The sequence below is a fragment of the Aedes aegypti genome, chromosome 3, assembly GCF_002204515.2.
Source record: "Aedes aegypti strain LVP_AGWG chromosome 3, AaegL5.0 Primary Assembly, whole genome shotgun sequence".
Lineage (NCBI taxonomy): Eukaryota > Metazoa > Arthropoda > Insecta > Diptera > Culicidae > Aedes > Aedes aegypti.
Window position 1 is genome coordinate 404,384,120 of NC_035109.1, and position 17,549 is coordinate 404,401,668.

The 17,549-nt window shown below is 36.0% G+C and overlaps 1 protein-coding gene across 11 annotated transcripts in view; it reads left to right on the forward strand.

Annotated features, from left to right (window-relative positions):
• Positions 1–8,102: 8,102 nt before the first annotated feature.
• LOC5566699 (plasma membrane calcium-transporting ATPase 1) overlaps positions 8,103–17,549 on the forward strand; it is a 277,219-nt gene continuing 267,772 nt past the window's right edge. For 10 of the 11 annotated variants that reach the window (XM_021855701.1, XM_021855700.1, XM_021855714.1 and 7 more), the window contains exon 1: positions 8,103–8,642. The gene's annotated coding sequence lies outside the window, so the exon portion shown is untranslated. The remainder of the gene's footprint in view (positions 8,643–17,549) is intronic. The other variant, XM_021855720.1, reaches the window with a different exon arrangement.

A 17,549-nucleotide genomic window follows, 5' to 3' on the forward strand; every position in this document is an offset into this window, starting at 1 on the left:
TTACAATCCTGACAATTCTCGATTACTTTTCAAATCGACGTAAGTAACTTTTATACGGTTTTGAGAAAATTAATTAGGAAAAATCACAATCTATCTTCTAAAACTGTTTTAAAATGAATCACCTTTTTAACATTTTTTTTTTGCCGTGTACTTCGCTTAAATTTTGCATACACTCAGCTCACGTTCAAAAACTAGGTAGTTTCTATTATTTCCCTCAAAATTAATTATAAGAAAATGATAAGCCGTTTCATTCAGTCGACAAAAACACCACAGGGGTTTAGTTTTAACACTGGGGTTGTTCCTATCTGACATTTTGGAAGGGACACGGAAAACAAAATACACCCAAAATTTGAGTTTAAGCCAAGGGATGTGACAAAATCTATGAAAACACAAAAAAATGTTTTTTAGACTTAAGCCAACGGAAAACATAAGAAAATTAAGTAAACATGTGTTTTTGGCCTAAACTTAAGCGTTTGTCACTAAAATCGGGACAGGGCTTTAGGACTCTATTTAACACACTTGCTGGTGATGATCAATCGTTTTAATTTTCAGCGCGAACGGTTGTCAGGTTCTCTAGATTTGTGCTCTCGAAAATTCGATGCATCTTCACCTTAAAACTACTCCAAAAATTATTCTATGGAATCCTGATAAAACTTTTTTTCAAAAATATTCAGGTAATAATTTTATGATTTTTTCCAGAAATATACTAAATACAATGTAGAAATTTTCAAAGTATTTGTTTAAGGTTAAATTTTTTCATGCGTTTCTTCTTGAACTCGTCCAGAAACTACGTCCAAAATTCCTATGAAGTAATTTTAATTTTAAAGGAATGACTTCAACTTCTTGTAACATTCATTCGAGTTTTTCTTCAGTAATATTTCGAAATATTCCTTTAAAATTTGCTTCTTATGTTTTATTGGGAGTCTGCCTCGAATAACTCCGTAAGCTATTGAAAGGATCCCTTCAAAATTACATTTTGTTGAAATTTTCTTATTCTTAATGGAGCTTGGGCTAGGACTCATAAAAAATCTTTAGATAATTTCAAAAATCCTCTTAAAACTGTCTTACAGATTCCATCAGAAATTCCTCAAATTTCACTTCTGAATTTTTTTTCAAAATTGCTAAGATTATAAAAAGATTCTTACAGGAATCATCTCACGAGATTTTTCCATAATTCGACCAGAAATTTCACAAAGATCTTTTTCATGCATTTAATCGAATGCCATTTATGAATATTTCTTAGAACACAAAAAAAACGGAAACTAAAGAAAGTTTCTATTATTATTACTTTTTTGTTTTCTGTGAGAAAATGTTTTACAACAATTTCATGTCAAATTTTTGATGAAATACCAAAAACACTAGTGGATGAATCTCAAAATATAAGAAAAAAAATATAGAAATTCCCAGTTGAAACATTCTATGAATTATACTTAAAGGAATTCGGAATTTCGGTGTAAGAGATTTTTTTTTATAATTCAATGGTCATGAATAACTAGGATTCAGGTTGGTTCCGATGTCCTACTGGCCAGAGAAAAAAAGCCGATCGAATCTTCCGAATTTTCTAATAAGTAATTCTCTAAAACGGGTCCATTACTTAAGACGCGATTAGGATCTTTCTTTGCTTACTGTGAAAAAGTAGGGTGGATATCCTGCAATGTTTTATGGCACATGCATAAAGTATGTAAACTGTATGAAGTTTCGGTGCAAAATTTGAGAATGAAATTGTGAGGAATTTTAAACAAAAAACCAATAATTATGAGTTACGCATTTGATTTATCCTACAAATGACCATTTTCTGGTCCCGGGACGCCTCAAACTTACGAGAAAGTGGCCAATTTGTATCTGAACATCTGTGCCAAGCTTATGGGAACGCATTTTAGTGCACAATTATGTTTGATTTCTACTTTTTGAGAATTGAAACGGTTTAGTATCCAATAAATCTATGGCCGGTTCTTCCGGGCTCCAAATGGCCACATCCGGTATATTTTGAACAGCGCACAACTCTTCATTAATAATGTTGAACATCAGATCTTAATGTTTTATGCAAATTAAAATGATTGTCAATGCAATAAATTGCAATAAATGAAGGTAACTTTACATGTCCCAAAAATAGCCCTTTTTCCCCGACATGACCCAGTGACCCACCGGAATAACTCAGGCCACAGGAATATTTCCGAGTTCCTCTAGCGATTTCTAGAAACTAGATATGTGGGCCAGTGAACTGACAAAAAATCATTTGAATCCGTTAAGAATTCGCTGAGCGGTGAGGGTTTCAGAATTTTTGCTTTCACTCAGGCCTATACGGGTTAAATCATCATTAATTGTACATATATAATTATGCTAGCTTTAAATATACCATTTATATGCATAAATTGCAGCTTGAGCAGCATGGTTACTTAAGTAACCACGGGAAATTCTAGCCACGCTAGTAAGCTGGTTTTAATTTTTTTTTATAATTTCTTTATTAGTATCATTCCAAACATTACATTCATTTCTTATATCTAGGTGTTCTGTGTTATTTGACAACACTATCATCCTAATTTGGTAAAACAAATTTAAGATTCAATTAACATTTTGTTAACAACATATTACATTTCATTTGCCGTAGCAGTTCAGTTTTTTTTTTACAGGTGAGTTGATTTCACCTGCTTATAAGAGAAAAAAAAAACGTTTTTAATATACTTAACCTAACTTAACCTAAACATATAACGCATTAATCGTGGCAATAGAAGATTGTAACGATTTTTGCCTGAAATTATTGATTATTTTATTTGACATTTGTTCCAATGTTTCAACATTGGATATTCTATGTAACTCATTGGTACTATACCAGGGAGGAAGCCTCAGAATCATTTTCAAAATTTTATTTTGAATTCTCTGCAGAGCTTTCTTCCTGGTATTACAACAGCTAGTCCATATTGGTACAGCATACAACATGGCTGGCCTGAAAATTTGTTTGAATATCAACAGCTTGTTCTTAAGACAAAGTTTTGATTTTCTATTAATAAGGGGATAGAGACATTTTACATATTTATTACATTTGGCTTGAATGCCCTCAATGTGATTTTTGAAAGTTAAATTCTTATCTAGCATGAACCCTAGATACTTAACTTCATCTGACCAATTTATTGGAACCCCTCTCATCGTGACAACATGCCTACTTGAAGGTTTCAAATAAAGAGCTTTTGGTTTATGTGGGAATATTATTAGTTGAGTTTTGGAAGCATTAGGAGAAATCTTCCATTTTTGCAAGTATGAAGAAAAAATATCCAAACTTTTTTGCAATCGACTACAGATGACACGCAGGCTTCGTCCTTTGGCGGAGAGGCCTGTGTCATCCGCAAACAAAGATTTTTGACATCCCTGAGGTAGCTCAGGTAAGTCAGATGTGAAAATATTGTATAATATTGGTCCCAAAATGCTGCCTTGAGGAACACCAGCTCTTACAGGAAGTCTTTCAGATCTGGAGTTCTGATAATTAACCTGAAGTGTACGATTTGACAGATAACTTTGAATTATTCTAACAATGTATGTTGGAAAATTAAAGTTTTTTAATTTTACAATCAAACCTTCATGCCAAACACTGTCGAATGCTTTTTTCTATGTCTAGAAGAGCAAGACCAGTAGAATAGCCTTCAGATTTGTTGGAACGGATCAAATTTGTTACACGTAAAAGTTGATGAGTGGTCGAATGTCCATGGCGGAATCCGAACTGTTCATTGGCAAAAATTGAATTTTCGTTGATGTGGGCCATCATTCTGTTCAAAATAACCTTTTCAAAAAGTTTACTGATGGAGGAAAGCAAACTGATTGGACGATAGCTAGAAGCTTCTGCAGGATTTTTGTCTGGTTTTAAAATTGGAACAACCTTAGCATTTTTCCATTTGTCAGGAAAATATGCTAATTGAAAACATTTGTTAAATATATCAACTAAAAATGATAAGCTACTTTCTGGAAGTTTCTTGATGAGGATGTAGAAAATTCCATCATCGCCAGGAGCTTTCATGTTTTTGATTTTTTTAATAATAGTTCTCACTTCTTCCAAATCAGTCTCCCAGGCATTTTCGAAAACGTTCTCTTGATTGAGAATATTTTCGAACTCCTGAGTAACTTGATTTTCAATTGGACTAGTAAATCCTAAATTAAAATTGTGCGCACTCTCAAACTGCATAGCAAGTTTTTGAGCTTTTTCGCAATTAGTTAGTAATAATTTGTTTTCCTCTTTCAATGCCGGTATTGGCTTCTGAGGTTTTTTCAAGATTTTAGATAATTTCCAAAAGGGCTTAGAGCCAGGGTCCAATTGAGAAATTTTATTTTCAAAATTTTTGTTTCTTAAATCTGCAAAACGTTTCTTGATTTCTTTCTGCAAATCCTGCCATATAATTTTCATAGCAGGATCACGAGAGCGTTGAAATTGCCTTCTCCTCACGTTTTTAAGACGGATCAAGAGTTTAAGATCATCGTCTATAATCACGGATTCAAATTTTACTTCACATTTTGGAATTGCAATGTTCCTGGCTTCAACAATGGAATTTGTTAAAGTTTCAAGAGCATTGTCAATATCAAGTTTAGTTTCTAAAGAAATGTTAACATCAAGATTAGTGTCAACATACATTTTATATATATTCCAGTCGGCTCGTAAATAATTGAAAGTGGAGCTGATAGGATTGAGAATCGCTTCTTGGGATATTTGAAATGTAACAGGGACATGGTCAGAATCAAAATCAGCATGAGTAATCAGTTGGCTACAAAGATGACTAGAGTCGGTTAAGACCAAATCAATCGTAGATGGATTTCTAGAAGAGGAAAAACATGTGGGGCTATCAGGGTATTGAATTGAGAAATATCCTGAAGAGCACTCATCAAATAAAATTCTGCCGTTGGAATTACTTTGAGAATTATTCCATGACCGATGTTTGGCATTAAAGTCACCAATGACAAAAAGTTTTGACTTATTGCGAGTCAATTTACGCAAGTCAGTTTGGAGCAAATTAACTTGCTGCCCAGAGCATTGAAAAGGCAAATAGGCAGCTATGAAAGTATATTTACCAAACTGTGTTTCAACAGAAACACCTAAAGTTTCAAAAACTTTAGTTTCAAATGATGAAAACAGTTGATGTTTTATACGCCTATGAATGATGATTGCAACTCCCCCACATGCCCCATCAAGTCGATCATTACGATAAACAAAAAAGTTAGGATCTTTTTTTAGTTTGGATCCATGTTTTAAATAAGTTTCGGTAATAACTGCTATATGCACGTTATTAACCGTAAGAAAATTAAACAGCTCGTCCTCTTTACCATTGAGAGAACGAGCATTCCAATTTAAAATATTTAAATTATTATTTGGATCCATTAGAAAAACGTAATCCAATAACAATTTGATTAGTAAATTTTACACCTACTTGGACTGCTTCAGTCATAGTGGTGGCTTTGAACATTGCATCAATCATTAGATTCAATTGTTCAGTTAGAAAATTAAAATCAGAGGCAGACATATCATCTGATGATTTCCCATTGGAATTTTCGGTAGATGACGAAGCGGAGTAGGAGTTTCCTGTAGCGGTAGGGTTTTTTCCATTTGATTTGAAACTAGTAGAATGGGTACTCATGGAACGAATAGGGGAAGAGTTCAAATTACCTGCTACGATATCGGCAAAGGATTTACCGTGGGTAGATACATTCGAAATAGAAAGATTCGAACGGCTACCCGACGGATTAAAATTAGTTTGTGAATGAGCATGATTATGATCTACCTGATGGGTATGATTCATGATCAAGCGATCGTTAACTGAAAAATGAGCATTGTTCGATACTCTACCAGGCAAATTCCGGAAACGACCGTTATCGTAACAGATATTATCTTTCATCTGCCTGGCACGAGCCTCAATGACCTTTTTGCGTGAAGGACAATTCTAAAAATTGGACTTATGGTTAGCCCCGCAATTACAACATATGAATTTGGTGGTATCTTCCTTCACTGGACAGACGTCTTTGGCGTGAGAAGAACCTCCGCAAATCATGCATTTAGCATCCATGCGACAATTTTTTGTACCATGACCCCACTTTTGGCACCGACGGCACTGAGTGGGGTTCTGGTAATTTCCTCCAGGTTTCTGGAAATGTTCCCATGTCACACGGACATCAAACAAAAGTTTTGCTTTTTCTAAAGCTTTAATATTATTTAGTTCTTTTTTGTTAAAGTGAACTAAATAAAATTCTTGAGAAAGCCCTTTCCGAACAATGCCAGATTGGGTTCTCTTTTTCATAATGATTACTTGGACTGGGGAAAATCCAAGTAAATCATTTATTCCATTTTTGATCTCTTCAGGTGATTTATAGTCACTTGAGAGACCTTTCAAGACAACTTTGAACAAACGTTCAGTTTTGTCGTCATAAGTAAAAAATTTGTGCTTCTTCTCTTCAAGATGTTTGAGAAGAAGCTCACGATCTTTAAGAGTTTCCGGCAAAACGCGACAGTCTCCTTTCTTTGCGATTTGGAAGGAAACCTTGATTCCCCTAATGGAGTTCAAGATCTCCTGCCTAAATCCCCCAAATTCGGAACAACTGACCACGATAGGCGGCACTCTTTGCTTCCTCACTTGAATCAAAGAGCCTGGGCTAGAGGCTGCTTCGATTTGGTGTTCGGAAAATTTGTCTAGAGCATCGAACTGATTGCTCATTTCGATACAATTATTCATTTCACCCTTGGAAGAAAGTTCGCATTCCGGGGAAGCGTCCTTTCTTCCATTCTTGCCACGTGTAGTGACAGTTTTAAAACCCACTTTTTTGGAAGGAAGTAGTGAATTCAGAGATTCACCCTTCCTTTTGTTTGTTGTTGATACCATGTTTAGTTAATAAACGAAAGAAGACGTGACCATCGAGAGGTTTTTTTCCCAAGACGGTGTCCAAGAAGGATTACCACCGCTAGCTTTCGCCAACGGGTCCAACGAAAAATCGAAGGCACGGGTCCAAACAAGGATCGTAAAGGGATCAATAGTAGAAAAAATAGTACTGAAAAGTACTGTTTTAGTAGCACTGAAAAGTACCGTTTTTAATTTTAGCACTGAAAAGTACTGTTTTTGTAGCACTGAAAAGTACTGTTTTATTGCTTTAGGTAGTTTTAAAGAAAACTTCCAAGAGCAGAGAGAAATTCGTGTACGCACAGCACGAAGGTACGATGCGCACTGAAGCTGGTTTTAATGTTTGAGATGAAATCTGTATTTGTTTTATGTACCTAATGAAATCTCCATTTTATTTTATGTGCAGAAAACAGATAAAATGGTTTCTAGAACCTCAAATTTTGATCTATGTGCAACATTTAAATACTATTAGAATACAATAAAATTTAATGTCTCTTCATTTATTATCCACATGCGCGGCAATGCAATAAAAATGTCATGCATTTATGATTTAAATGCATACAATTATATTTCAGCACGTGGGTCATGCGTTTCAGTGAACATAAAAAAACTGTTTGGAAGAATCCGCTTATAATTATTTTGTTACCAAAGGTCTTGTAGTTGAAGATTTCACTTGAATTTTCTATGAAATTTGATTACATAACTCATTAAGTGGACATTGCCCCACCAATATAATTTATGTGCAAAGCTACTACTAGCTAGCACTTCGCATAAAACTCAGTCAGTGTTTCAAACCCGGCGTTAGAAGAAACGTTAATAAATGCCAGTAAGTTTGAAAGCTTATAATGCAAAAATAATTGTCGGTCAACTTATGACTCGTTAAGATATTGGCAAATTTTCTTTAAGTTTAATGAATCATACAACAAAAATGTCTGGCAGCCCTGCCTTCACATGATTGATCAGTATGCAGAAACGCTAACAAAATTCAATGCAGCGTGGTCATTCATCAAATTATCAACATTCAATTCAATTAAAATATAGCCTTGACAATTATTGCAAATATAAAGCAGTACTCCAAAAAGTTGATGAAATTACTAAAACATCAATAAAATTTCTCATAACGTCGCAAAATTAGCTGCGGTCAACAAATAGTTTACGAAATAACGGCACATTTTTGTGTGAATCGTGCTTGGCGTGGAAGCGAAGGCAGCAGCCGAACTATCGACTCGAGACGAAAGCCAGACCAGAGTAGACGTCATTTTCATTGTATCTGTTTCGCTCGGCGTGGCTTGTTCTACTTACGGATTATTGATTCGAAATCTGCGGTCTCGCTGGTAATCTGTCCGCGGATTGTCCACCCATCGACGTCGCGGATCTCCGGGACACCACCGGGCGAACGTTCCCAATCCGCCAGTGCCACGAAAAAAAAAGTTTGAACGAAAACCAGGCCAGTGTAGTTCTCCCGATTTGGTGTTATCGGTTCTGTTCGCCTACCGTCGAAGGTGGTGACTTTGTTTTCTTGTTGTCCGAGCTGCTTTACGACGGGACCAGTGCGAATCCGGTTTTCAAGTGCCGAGTGGACTGAAGAGAAAATTCCCCGGGAACGTGAGTGGCATTATAAGTATTTGCTGTTGTTTAGTGTTGTACACAACCGGCTATTCGTCGGCGGCATTGCGAAAAATACGGTGTCGATTTACGAAGAATAAAAGTTGAAGCATTTTGTTCTGCTCATCTGCGGTGATTGTTTTCTGCTATTTTAGATGCAAGTTACACGCTTCGGTAAGTTTCTATTCATATTTCCATGTAGTAGGGGAATAAGGGGCAAAATGGACTCCTCTTGTTCTACTAGAATGTTTTTATTTTTTGAATTTTAAACACAGTTCTATTAAAATAATAGATATATATATTTGCATATATTTTTTTTCGAAATGTTGCATATTGTCTGTTTTTATTTGGGATACTTATTTGATGGCAAGATGAAGAAAGAATCATTTCATTTTTCACTATTTTGATTTTGTATGGGAGTTTGACGTTTACTGGCCGTGTTTATTATCTCATGGAAGAGTGAAAGTGTAAGATTGATTTTGTGCAGAGGTTTTATGGACCAATGCACAGGTTCACTATTTGACGTTTTAGCGGTGCCGTATTATTTATGTAACCATGGAAACTAGTGAATTCGGCACCGCTCAAACGTCAAATTCGTGAACTCGTGCACTGGTTCATGGACCAATGCACAGGTTTACTATTTGATGTTTGAGCGGTGTCGTGTGACCATGGAAACGAGTGAATTTGGCACCACCCCTTGGACCAATGCACGAGTTCATTATCTGACGTTTGAGCGGTGCCGTGTTATTTACGTGACCATGACAACGAGTGAATTCGGCACCGCTCAAACGTCAAATTAGTGAACTCGTGACATATTTCATAATGCCGAAATTGGCTATTTGGACACCCACCCAACCCCTAGTAACACTTTTTGTATGAATACTTTACAAATTTTGTATGAGTCGTAACAGCTAGAGGATAACCACCCACCATAATCAAGAACTTTATTCGTACTGTATCCCATAGTGTGCACAACTATTTGCAACAATATATGAATAATTTCGTACAACATCAAAAATAATAATAAATCGACAGTACTGCAAATGGCCTTTACAATTTGGTAAACAGTAGCCGGGGAAATAACAATACTCCACTGCACTGTGACGTCACGCCTCAATTTTGACAGGTACTGGTCCTGTTGTTTACAGTTTGGACTTAGTACTTTTTTCGAATCATTCTTAATTTCGTGATAGTTTGCTGCGAGGAGAGGTCAAATCCACTGCAGATACCCACGGATCGTATTATTCTATCTTCCTACCGTGGAAAATCGTCACCATAAGCATGCTGGTGAGAGGAATGCGAAGATGAAAAAATGATGGAAAAAACGACTAAGTCCGAAACGTAAACAACAGGACCAGCAGCTGTCAAATAAGTGAGGTTAGGCTCGTCATATGCAGCGCTCTATATGGAAATGAATTGAATTGAATTACTTTTCATTGAAGGGGTTTTCTGCCGTAGGCAGGTTCATCCCCAAATAACAATATGGGGAATAGGCGGTTAAGTTATGTCACCATTTAAAAATGACGATTTTCTCGAACAAAATTTTTCGTCTACATTTCGTCAAATGATAGACATACTATCCATTTTCTGGCTAATTTACCATCAACGAAATAGGTTTGATACTGTTGAACTGTCAAATTGAAACAAAAACAAATACTGTACGTGAAACTTTTTATTTATGGTGCCATATGGTATTTAAATCCTATGTTTTACTGTATGTATAATAATGGATGAATATATACTGCTTTGCGTTGGAAAATGATTAATCAACCAGCAAAAATCGACTTTTTACTTGTTTTGTCACATCGGCATGCATTTTGTGTTTAATGAATGACAATACTTGTTTTTACTTTTAAATTTTCTGACGCAAATATGCCGAATAAGAAGCAATAAAACTATAAACATATCAAAAGATAGGCGAATCTTCTTCCATTTAAATCAAACCTCATTCTAATTTAATGTTCATTTACAAATTTCATAACGCTAAAGGGGGTGGATGAGTGTCCCAAAGTTGTTACAGTTCATACAAAATCCGAAAGATATTCATACAAAATGCGTTACGAAATATGTGAATAAATCCTTTGACAGTTCTAAAAACTGAAAGCTTCTAAAAGCAGGTATGCCATGCTGTCACTGAGACTGACAGCAGCCTGAAATATTTAAATTTATGGTAGTTTTTATGGTATATTCAAATGGAATTATTTCACACAACGTAGGGTTAAAAGACGATGTAGAATAATAAAATTTAGTCAGTTGAAATCGAACATTCGAGAAATAAACTTCCTAGAGTCAAAAGCCCAAAAAGTTATTGAAAAATCATTTAAGTAGTGATTCTTGTGGTGCCAAGTTCCTCCGATAGTGACTATCCCCGGTAGTGTCCAACCCTGGCCGTGTTTGAACCCAATCCCGTGATGGCATTAGCAGCACCTTTGCTTGTGCTATTTCCACAACAATTTTTCTCTTACAGCGAAGGTGACTATATCACAATTTTGGTACGTACCAGTGCAAATGCCGTTACGAAGCTGTTCGAATCAATACGAATATTTGAATTTTACTTGAGATTTTCTAGGTTTACATTTTGTTGTTGCACATGCAACTGAAAAGGGTAAAATTGAATTATACGCAACCACGATGTGAGTTGACCAATACATAGAGTGCGTGACAGTTTACCAAACTGTTCATTTAATGTAAAATATAGTGAAATGGGCATGTATTGGTGTGATTCGCAAGAGTTAATTAAATCTATTCGACAAAATGTAATGTTATATTGCCACTATTTTGTGCGAACATTCATCATTATATAATTCAACATTATGTGGACAGTTTAATAAACAGTCACTGTTTTGCATATGTAATAAGAAGCGTTCTATATAGTTAAAGCCTTCTGATTTCATATTGTTCAACAATAAAGCAACAGTTTGGGGTACACTAACCCTTTCAGTTAAGAAAACAATACGGTTTGGAAAGTATGTCAAAGTGTGATTTTCTATGCGGGCCCTTCAACGTTATGAAATTTGTGAATAAGCCCAGAGGGCAATGTTCCAATTTTGACAGGTTTCCTGCTCAACTGAAAAGTGGATTTAACAAAATCGGGTCATATATTTTGTTTCTATTTTTCAAATTTTGACGTTGTAATATTTGCTTATGAAGCACGTTTACAACCTGCATAGACTTCTAAGGGGGCGAGGAACTTGGGCGTAGCCAGGTTTTTGTTTATCAGAGGGGAGAAGAGCGGATCTCACAATTTCATTCTCAAATTTCGCGCCGAAACGACGATCTTTATGCACTGCCTATGCCTATGCCCCTTTTTGCATGAACCATAAATCTATGCAGGATATACACCCTACTTTTTCACAATAAGCAAAGAAAGCTCAAAAACGCTTTTTGAGTAACGGGTCCATTTAACGTCTTGGAGAATTACTTATTGGAAACATTTGTGCTTATTCTGCGCGGCGTGTGAGTCGAGACGAGTTGCTCTCACCTCGGGTGATGTGAGATGACTAATGCTAATCAAATGGGAGTCGTCTCACCTCACACGCCGCGCAGAATAAGCATAATTCTGAAGATTCGATTCGTAGTGATACCTTTGATGGGCACTTTTGCTCTGGCCATTAAGATAACCGGAATCAATTTGAATCCTTGTTCTACATGTCCATTGAATTATTTCAGAATTTTTCTTAAGACACCGAAATTCCTAAAAAAAACATATGAAAATTCCCTTAAGTTTTTTTTCTAGAAATTTCTTCAAAGTGGCATCAGTAATTGCTTACAAGGTTTGGAATTATTCTTTTTCTTCTTCTTCTTGGCATTGACGTCCTCACTGGGACAAAGCCTGCTTCTCAGCTTAGTGTTCTTATGAGCACTTCCACAGTTTTTAACTGAGAGCTTTTTTTGCCAAAGTTGCCATTTTCGCATTCGTATATCGTGTGGCAGGTACGATAATACTCTATACCCAGGGAAGTTAAGGAAATTTCCACTACGAAAAGATCCTGGACCGACCGGGAATCGAACCCAGACACCTTCAGCATGGCTTTGCTTTGTAGCCGCGGGCTCTAACCACTCGGCTAAGGAAGGTTTGGAATTCCTTTAAGTATAATTCATAGAATGTTTCAACTGGAGATTGCTGTATAAAATTTGCTAAACAATATTTTGAAATTTCTCCAGAAGTGTTTTGAAGATTTTTACAGAATTACTTCAAATATTTTACAGGCATTTCATCAAGAATTTGACCTGGAATTGTTGTAGAAAAAAATCTTATAGTATTCAACAAAATGTGATTTTGAACGGATTCTTTCTAGAGCTCATGAAGTTATTCAAAGTAGAACTCCAATATATCATTAGGAGCAAATTTTAAAGGAACGTTTCGAGATATTACTAAAGAAAAACACGAAAGAATGTAATAAGAAGTTAAAGGAAATGACGTCATTCCTTAAAAATTAAAATTACTTCATAAGAATTTCGGGTTTTTGGACAAGTTTAAGAGGGAACGCATGAAACAAATTAATCTTGAACGAATACTTCGTAAAATTTCTTCAATGTACCCAGTATGTTTCTGGAACAATTTAAAAAATTAATACATGAATATTTAAAAAAAAAATGTTTCATCAGGATTCCATGCAATATTTTTTTAAGTAGTATTAACACTTCAGTCGTCGCGCTGTTGTATTTTGTACAACACTGTTGAAAAAAACTCGCTTTTCGATCACAACAGCAGCGTGATGATTTTGACGGTGACAAACCGCGCGACGAGTGGAAAGTTAACAGAAATTCTTGAAGGTAATCATGAATGAACCTTCATACCTAGTTTGTTTTTCGTGAACTCGGTTGTATTTTTCAATTTTTACCAATACCAATAATAATAGTAACTAAGCATGATTTACTGATACTTGAGATCTTATGAAATTTGTACAATCGGCATAGACCCAGGCATTGAAAACGGACTAACGATTGGAAACACATGGAAACTCATCATGGAACTGTAAGTCTCTCATTTTATTGGGAAGTACCCGCTGGACCTGATTGACGAAATACATAGGCGCATGATTGGGTGGTGGCCAATCGACAACGGAATGTGCAAGTTGTGGATCAAAGGCCGTTTCTTCAATGTCAGCATAATCAACGTGCACAGCCCTCACATAGCAAGTGACGATGACGATAAGGCCGCTTTCTACGCGCAGCTGGAACGTGAATACGACAGCTGCCCAAGCCATGATTTCAAAACCGTTATCGAAGATCTCAACGCTCAGGTTGGTCAGGAGGATGAATTTAGATCGATTATAGGGAAGTTCAGTGCTCACCAGCTTACGAACGAAAACGGCCTTAGACTGATTGATTTCGCCGCCTCCAAGAACATGGCCATACATAATACCTACTTCCAGCACAGTCTCCCGTATCGGTACACCTGGAGATCACCCCAACAGATTGAGTCGCAAATCGACCACGTTTTGATTGATGGAAGACGCTTCTCGGACATTATTGACGTCAGAAACTATCGCGGTGCACACCTCGATTCGGACCACTACCTTGTGGCGGTTAAAGCAGGTCCGTCTCACTCGGGCTCAGATTGGGTACCACTTCTAGTACTGCATTTGGTCCCTCGGTAGTGCAAAAGGTACCCAAGTTTGACAGAGCGCAGTACACTTTTCACGGCATTCTAGATTACCTTATGAGCCATAAAATTTTGGACAACTGCAAGAGACATGGAGGTCTTTAATTTGTCTTTGGTTAAAGTGCTCCAAAGACTTTCGTTGTGAACAACATTCGGTACCAACGCCCTCCACGCTACAATATGGAACGACTCAAGCTACCCGAAGTCGCAACTGACTACGCGCAAAGCCTTGAAGCAGCGTTGCCGGAAGAGGTAGAGCTCATCGAAGCCCCTTTTGAGGACTGCTGGAGTTGTGTCAAAGCAGCCATTGACAACGCAGTGGATGGTACCATTGGGTTCGTGGAAGGAAATCGACGGAATGGTTGGTTCGACGAGGAGTGTCAGACGGTTTTGGACGAGAAGAATGCGGGCGATTATACTGCAGCAAGGCACCCGTCAAAACGTGGAACGATACAAACTGAAGCGAAGACAGCAAACCCATCTATTCCGGAATTAAAAGCGCCGCCTGGAAGAGTTGGAGTGCGAAGAGATGGAGCAGCTGTATCGTTCTCAAGAAACGCGTAAGTTCTACAAGAAACTCAATGCATCCCGCAAAGGCTTTGTGCCGCGAGCCGAAATGTGCCGGGATAAGGATGGAGGTATTTTGACGGACGAACGTGAGGTGATCGAAAGGTGGAAGCAGCACTACGATGAACACCTAAACGGCGCAGGGGAGGAAGATCAAGATAGCAGTAGGAATGGCTCCATCAGTACGGCGAATGAGGGAGACGTGCCAACCCCCACAAGGATGCTATCAAACAGCTCAAGAAGAACAAAGCAGCTAAAAGGATGGTATTGGAGCGAAACTTATTAAAATGGGCCCGGACATGTTTGTCACTTATCTGCACCGATCGATAGCCAGGATCTGGGATACAGAACAGCTACCGTAGGAGTGGAAGGAGGGAGTAATACACCCAATATACAAAAAGGCTGACAAGTTTATTTTATTTATTTATTCATTTTCAACTTATGAATTTTGAAAGAGGAAAAAGCCCCTTTGAGTGATATTCTAATGAAATCTTTCTCAAAAAGGCACAAAACCTCTTTATCTTTTCGAATAACGTTATAAAATAATATTTAATAAATAAAGGCTCTCCCGGGATCGATCCATAGCGGAGCCAAAGTTTTCCAAGTTCAGTCATCACGAATATTCTCTAGCACGCATTCAGAAGCCAATCGATTAGATGGATGAGTACCAAACTTGATGTCTCTGAAAATAAAATCAAAGAAAAAAAAAAAAACAAACGAGCAGTATTATACACGATAAGAAATTTCATTCAAATATTTGTATAAAATTCTCATGACAGGAAGAGAATGATTTCCCAGAATATCCCGAACAGACACAGGAATAGCATGACCTAAACTGATTATTCTATCAAGGAATTTTTCTCTAGGTGCATTAAAACGAGAGCATTCAAAAACGATATGGTCTATGTCTTCATATGATTTATTACATTCACAAATATTTGAATCTGTGATATTCATGCGATATAAATGATTACTACAAATGTAATGATTCGACATTAGTCTAGAATAGGAGCAAATAAAATTACGTCCAACATGAAGACTGCGAAACCAAGGAAATATTTTTACCTTCGGACATATGGAATAACAATATCGACCTTTGTCACTTGTATTCCAAGAAATTTGCCAATCATTCATAGAATATTTTTTCAAATTAGTAAAATATTCCGAATAATAAATATCACAATTATAAATTATTCCACGAAAAACCCCCAATTTTGCCAACAAATCAGCTTGTTCATTACCATAAATATTGCAATGAGCTGGAACCCAAACCAATTTAATTATAAATCCTTTAGAATATAAATCATTTAATAACCCTTTAATTGATAGAACAATATGATGGGTTTTGAAATTAAAACTAATGCAATTCAGAGCTTGAAGACAACTAAGGCTATCTGAGCACACCATAAATATATTTGGAGAATAATTCTCAATCAATTTGCATGTAAAATATATAGCTGTTAATTCAGCTGTGAAAATTGAACAAGGAGATTCTAATTTATAGAAATGGGCCAAATGAAAATTAAATACTCCAAACCCTGCTACATTTTCAATTAAAGATCCATCGGTAAAAAAAATCTGATCATTGTCTACCCCAATAAATTTACGTTTAAATAATAAATTGGCATAACGGGAACGAGCATGATTCGGAATTTGTTTTAATTCTTCGTGTAAAGATAAATCCACACATGGTTGAAAAGAATGAGCAGCTATGCTATATTCATAAAAATGTGGAGAAACATTTGATGCAATATTTTCTCTAGAACAATAGATATATGATTTCAATATTCTATTAGAAGGATTGATTTCAAACAAAGATTTTAGTGTACCAATTAAAGGATGATCCATTGAAAAACAATGTATCAAAAATTTACAATTCAATTCATGAAATCGATTTTTGAGTGGAATAATACCAGCAAGGACTTCAATAGATTTAGTATGCGTAGAATTCATCAAATTTAAACAAATTCTCAAACAACGAAATTGTATTTTTTCCAGTTTAGAAAAATGTATTTGTGCAGCACTTCCAAAAGTAAAACAACCATATTCCATTACTGAACGAATAGTTGTTTTATAGAGTGTGATCATGTCATAAGGATGTGCACCCCACCATGTTCCAGTTATCATCCGAAGAAAATTTATTCGCTTCGAACAAATTTTTTGAATATATTTAATCTGACTATTCCACTTTAATTTCGAATCGAACCATAGACCAAGATATTTATAATCAATAACTTGTTCAATTTGTTGATTACTAAGGTACAAATCAATATTTACTGGAGAATGTTTACGAGAAAATAATATGAATTTTGTTTTTTGAACTGAAAAAGTAAAACCATTATTATGTGCCCATGAGTGAAGATTATCTAAACAATTTTGCATAAAATGACGAATAACTTCTCTGCTATGACCATTAACAGAAATTACATTATCATCCGCAAATTGTATAAAATAACATCCATTTGGAATAATGGAAATGATGTCTCTGGTGAATAAATTGTATAAAAAGGGACTTAAACAAGAACCCTGTGGTAAGCCAAAATAGCTATAACGGACCATTCTAGAAGACCCATTATGAAAAAAATGCATTATTTTGAAGGAAAACAAATTACATATGAAATTGGAGATAACGATTGGAATTTTACAATCATTCATTTTGTTGAAAAGTAAATCAATAAGAACTGAATCATATGCACCAGAAACGTCAAGAAAAGTAGAAACTACATCTTGTTTTTTATTGAACGATAATTCAATATGCGAAGCTAGAAGAGCAATACAATCTCTAGTTCCGCGACCTTTTCTAAACCCATATTGAGATGATGAAAATATATTATTTTTCTCAGCCCATAACTCCAGACGATTAAGTATCATTCTTTCCATTAGTTTACGAAGACATGATAATAAAC